Consider the following 6,000-nt stretch of genomic DNA (forward strand, 5'->3'; position numbering starts at 1 on the left):
CACCCTAGGTCCTGCCTCCCCATCCTTTCCTGATCCTTTTGCTGCTGGGAGGGGTTGGGGGTGGGGTGGGAGGACCCCTTGGGAGAAAGGACACTTTTTAGCCACCAGAGGGCAAACATTACCCTGTGTGATAGATAGTAGGGAACTGGGAAAAGCAGGGAGGGGAAAGAGAGAAGAGAAAAAAAAGGAAATTGGAGAAGAAGAAACAGAGGAATGAGGAGAAAAGAGGAAGAAAAAGGGGAAAGGGAGGAGAGAGGAGAAAGGGAAGGGAGAAACAAGAAAAGGGAAAAAAGAAAAAAGGAGGAAAAAGAAAAAATAGAGATGGGAGAAAGAGAGGAAGATGGGAAGAAGCTGAAGAGAAGAAGGGAAGAGGGGGAAAGGGAGGAGAGAGAGAAAGGAGAGAAGAGAAAGAGAAAAGAAGGGAGAAAAGGGAAGAAAGAAAAGGGAAGAAAAAGAAAAAATAGAGATGAGAGAGTAGAGCAAGATGGGAAGAAAGTAAAAAGATGAAGGGAAGAGAGGGAGAAAGGCAGAGAGAAAGGAGAGGAGAAAGGGAAGAGTAGAGAGAAAATATAGAAGGAAAGGGATAAAGGAGGAGAAAGAAGGGAATTAGGGAGAAGAGATGAGAGAAGAGGACAAAACAGGAAAGAAAGGAAGAGAAGAAGAAAGGAGAAGAGAAGGAAAGAGAGAGAAGGGGGCAGAGAGATGGAAGAGGGAAGGGGAACAGGAAGGTTTGGCTTCTATTTTTCTTGGGGAAAAAGGATTCCACACTCTGGTACCTTTCTTTACCTTTCTCTCTTTACCCTCCCTGCTTTTCCCAGTTCCCTACTATCACACAGGGTAGTGTTCTTTCTCCTAAGGGGTCCCCCACCCCCCCACCCCCTCCCAGCAGCAAAAAGATCAGGAAAGGATGGGGGGACAGGTGGGGGTGGGGTGGCCAGGAGATAATGGGACCCAAGCTTTCTAACCATCCCTCCGTTCTTCTTACCTGGGACTCTCCACCTGATACCACTTCTCCCCTCCCCAAATACCAGAGAAGAAACCAGATTGTAGTGGGGTCTTATGGGAACTAGTACCTGGGATCTCCTTCGTTTCTGGAGAGCCCAAGCCCTGAGAGATAAAGTCAGGAAGCCATGTGCGGCTGAGAGGCAACAGATTGTATTCTGGGAAGACTAGGGTCCAGCCAATCTGGGGCAAAAGTCTATGGATGAGTCCAGAGGTTAACCTGCCTGTCGATGTATGGGGGTGGGGAGTGGGAGCTGGAGGTGACCACAGATTCAAGGGAAGGTGAGGACATGACCAAAGCAGCAATGGAGATGGGGAGCCCCATGCCCTTATACCCCAAAGGTTTATCCTGGGAAGAACTGAATCATCTCCCTTCTCCCACACTTCTCAGGGAGCCTGGGTGGGAGGAGGCGAAGGGACAGAGGCTCTAGCTTTCAGGAGCTCTCCCACCATCATCTCTCCGTGGTGTGGCTGTTTGGCCTTCGTTCAGGACTCTGGAGTGGACTCTGGTCCTGGGATCAGAAGACCAGGAACTCCAAGTTCCTGATTCTGCCCCTAACTACGGAGTGACATTGGACAAATCTCTTCGTTTCTGAAGGTCTCAAGAAAATGAGAACACTGGATTAGCTAATCTCTCAAATTTCTCCAGTCCTATCTTTCTGTGAGTTGGTGAGAGGGGTGAGGCTGAGGTGGGAGTCTCAGAAGCTGCTTCATCTGCTTTTTTCCCTTATCTAGTGAGTTTGGGAAAAGGGGCAAGACTAGGGTGGGCTGCATTTGCAGATCAAGGAAACTATGCAAGGGAGCCTGGGGAAGGGAAGGGAAGATGTATTTCTGCAAATGCTATCAGAAGGTCCTGGGCTTGGGGTGGGAAAGAGGGGGCCTAAAGGCATCCTTAGAATGGGGATAGGGACCCAACAGAAAGATCACACAGTCAGGACTTTAAAAGCTTTATTGAGTTAAGCAGGTCTGTGGTTTGATCTCTCATCACTATAACCCTCAGAGTGCTGAGGGATATAACTCTATGATCCTAGTGGACAGGGGATGGACTGGGCATCTGAACTCCTGAAAGGTGATGGGATGCTCAGCTGAGGGGCTGGGAGGGACCGACGTGAAGGACTCTACGGTAGCCATGAGGAATGGGCCTTCAGGGAGAAGAGTGAGCAGGAGCCAGGGCTGGTAGGTGGTTTCCGTAGTCTTGGTCCCAGGTTTCAGTGCAGCTGAAAGAGGTAACCGAGGACCCCAGTGAGGATGAGGAGACTCCAGGTATAGGGTCCGTGGAACATCTGGCTTTTAGATGATGAGGGTGCTGCAGTTCCTGAGCTGTCAGAAGCCTGTGGAAGATGGACAATAGAAGGGAGACTCAGAGCCAGAGCCCACATTCAACTCCATGGGAGATGCCCCTTTAAGATAAAGGTCCATGACATCCTCTTATCAAGAGGATTGAGGAGACTCAATTGGCCTGATTAACCCTCACTTCCTTGCTTCATTATTAGCCTAGGTTAGATTCTTTCAAGATTACTTGGGGGATGTTTAACCCTATCTTCTGTCTTCTCATTTTCCTACCTCAAGGGAAACCCAACTTGGGGAGATTGAAGAAGAGATTGAAGAAATAATGAAAAAAGACTCTGAGGGAAAAATGTTTGGGGAATATATCTTCCTCTGAGGTCTTTTAGAAACAAACACATATGGAAATGAGGAAGTTCAAAGTAACAGAAAAAATTTGGAGCCAGAGATCCTGCATTGAAAAATGCTGTCTCTGCCCATTTGACCTTGGACAAATCACTTCTCTAGGTCTTAGATTTCCATCTGTAAAATGAGGATGCCAAACTAAAGGATTTCTAATAGCTCTGTGATCTCAAGGAAATTTGGTAAAGAGGTAAGAGCAGAAAGATACTATAAAACATGAAATATTAGATTAGAAAGAGTAGTATTCAAATCAGTTTAACAATTTTCAGTGTCTTACATGTAAGGCACTGTATTAGGTACTGAAAATATATTTTAAAAAGTAAGTCTTTGACAGCAAGAAGTTTCCATTCTATTTGGGGTGGGGAGGGCTAAGACATGTACATATAGAATTGATTAGAAACTAATTGGAGAAGAGATAAAACATAAATCAGAGGACAGGAAGAGAAAGAGTGAGATGGAAGAGAGAAAATGAGAGGAGAGATGCAGTTTCTCCTTTTTATTCTGGTTCTTCTTTCACAACATGACTAATATGGAAATATATGTAACATGCTTGTGCATGTATAACTGATATCAGATTGTTTGCTAATTTGAGGAGGGGAGAGGGAAGGAAAAGGGAAGAGAGAGCATTTTACAAAAATGGAGAGGTTTTTTATATTTTTTACAAAAATAGGAAACATCTTTACATGCAATTGGGAAAAATAATAGAGAGAGAGAGAGAGATGGAAGGAGAGTGAGTAGGAATCAGAGACAGACAGAGAATGAAGAGGGAGGTGGAGAGAGGGAAAAGAGTTAGGCAGAGGAGACAGACAGGGAGGGAGAGATCCAGAGAGAGAAAGAAATGCAGAGACAGAGAAAGAGAAAGAGAGAGAGAGAGAATAAGACAGAGGAGAGAGGAGAGAGAGAGAGAGAGTGAGGGAAAAGACAGAATGAGGTAAGAATCAGAGAAAGAAAGAGAATTCACAATTGGGAGGTTTAGGGAAGACTTCATGAAGGTGACACCTGAATGTAAGCTCCTTGAAGACAGGGACAGTAGTAGTTCTTACTTTTGATCACCATCACCCACCTAGCACAATGCCTTAAGCATATCAGCTTTCATATAAATATTTGAATATATTAATATAAATATGTAGTTATTGAATTTAATTAAAGGAAGGTAAACATTCTGAGACTTAGAAGAGAAAGGAGTATAAGCATTATTTGACCTCAGAATACCCCTTCTAGGTAGGGGTTGTTATTATGGCTATAGTTTGGGAAACTGAGGTAAACAGCTGAAGTGACTTTCTTGTAGTCACACAGCTAAGTGTCTGAGATCAGGGTCAAACCCCACCCATTGAAAAGGGAAACATTTCCAGAGATCTCTGCTGCGGCTCAGAGTTCTGAGCCTGGGGTAATTGCTATGGAAGCTTCTGAGCAGAAGTATATTATTAAACACAATAGAGAATATAAGGATGGGAGGGGTCTTAGAACATGGGATATTTGAGCTAAAAGGAACCTTAAAGAACATGTCACAAATACTTTATTACAAATGGGGAAACTGAGGTCAAGAAAGAGAAAATAGGGGCAGCTAGGTGGTGTAGTGGATAGAGCACCTACCCTGGAGTCAGGAGGACCTGAGTTCAAATCCAGCCTCAGATACTTAATAATTACCTAGCTGTGTGGCCTTAGGCAAGTCACTTAACCTCATTGCCTTGTAATAAAAACCAAAAAAAAAAAAAACCTGAAAAAAAGAGAAAGGAAAAGTGACTTGTATAAAGTCACATAAACTGAAACCAAGACCCTGGAGCTTCCTATTGGAATGGGCTCTTGTGGAAAGAAGGGAGTAGGGACTGTTTAGACACACTCATCTTCCTTCCATCCCTTCAACCATAAGGTAAATGGGGGACTGACTGCCTTGGTTTTTCCCAGATTCTTTCTCTCTCCCACCTCCCCTAAAAAGGACTGCATCTTAGCCAGGAGAAGGTAAAGGAAAGAAGGCTAGCCTGGGAATGGAAAAGACTGGGTTTACCGCTGCTCGCTTTTTTGTGTGACCGCAGGCAAGTTATTTTTCTTTTCTGAGCACCAGTTTCTTCCTCTATAAAATGGAGGGACTGAACTGAAAGGTGTCAGCAAGCTCTGACAACCATTGTTTCCTGTCTACAGATAGGAAAAAACTTAGCTGGTGCTGAGTCTTGTGAATAGTTGTGCTTCTCTTAACTGCCTGAGGTCTATTTTTCTACAGTCACCTGTCAGAAAGGAAATACAAGGTAAGTGAGACCTCTCTGCTTGTGTCTCCTGGGGTGATTTACCCTTGTGGAGTAGTGACAAGGGAATCTATCCATCAGTCCCCACTCAACAGCCCAATTGTGCCTGGGAAAGGAAAATGCATGTCCGTCCTTCCCTTCCTCAGAGTGGTGAAGCAAGAAACAATCCAGTGGGCCCAATGGGTTATTACTCCAGGTAGGACCACTCAATTTAACCTTATAGGAAGGGAGAGAGGGAACTGAGGCATGCAGATAAGTACGGTGCAGTGGATAGAGTATGGAATCTGAGATCATAAAGACTCTTCCTGAGTTCAAATCTGGCCTCAGGCACTTATAAGCTGTGAAACCCTTGACAAGTCATTTCACTCTGTTTGCCTCAGTTTCCTCATTTGTAAAATGAGCTGGAGGAGAAAATGGCAAACTCCTCTAGTATTTTTGCTAAGAAAATCCCAAATAAGGTCATGAAGAGTCATATATGACTGAAAAAATCACTCAACAGCAACCACCTCTTGGTCAGTAAGATAAGCCCACCTGAGTTACAGGTTGGTCCAAATGAAGGGACTCGTCTGGTTCTCAAATGGGGTTGAGATGAGAAGAGGCATCCCTCTTTGGTTCAGTCTAAGCTAGTTCTTTTTTTTTAACTGGGGTCGGGTTGGGGGGAAGCAGGGAAAACAGGGGCAGGGGAGAAGACTGAATCTCCCTGCCTACACCAGCCTCCAAAGCTGTTTGTCTGGAAACTTTAACCAGGTCCTGGGCTGCCCTCCACCCCACCCCCTTCAGCAGCCTAGTGGCCCTCCATTCCAGGGGACTGTGGTTGCTTGCCCTTTTTTCTTGAAGAGACTCATGACATTAGGAAGGTACTGCTCTGACTTGCAAGTGAATTGGATTTAAAAAGGGAGAGGGCTGTACTAAGTCACCAGCCTTCCTTTCTCCTCAATGGCCCCATGCAACGGAAGACCTTGACCTTTTTAAGTTAAGGTCTTCAATAGGTCTCAGTTTGACTGAGGCAATACCCATTCAGTGATTGAAGCAAGGCAAGACAATGTAAGAAAAGTCCAGAGGGTCACCATAT

This window comes from Macrotis lagotis, chromosome 1 (assembly GCF_037893015.1).
Source record: "Macrotis lagotis isolate mMagLag1 chromosome 1, bilby.v1.9.chrom.fasta, whole genome shotgun sequence".
NCBI lineage: Eukaryota > Metazoa > Chordata > Mammalia > Peramelemorphia > Peramelidae > Macrotis > Macrotis lagotis.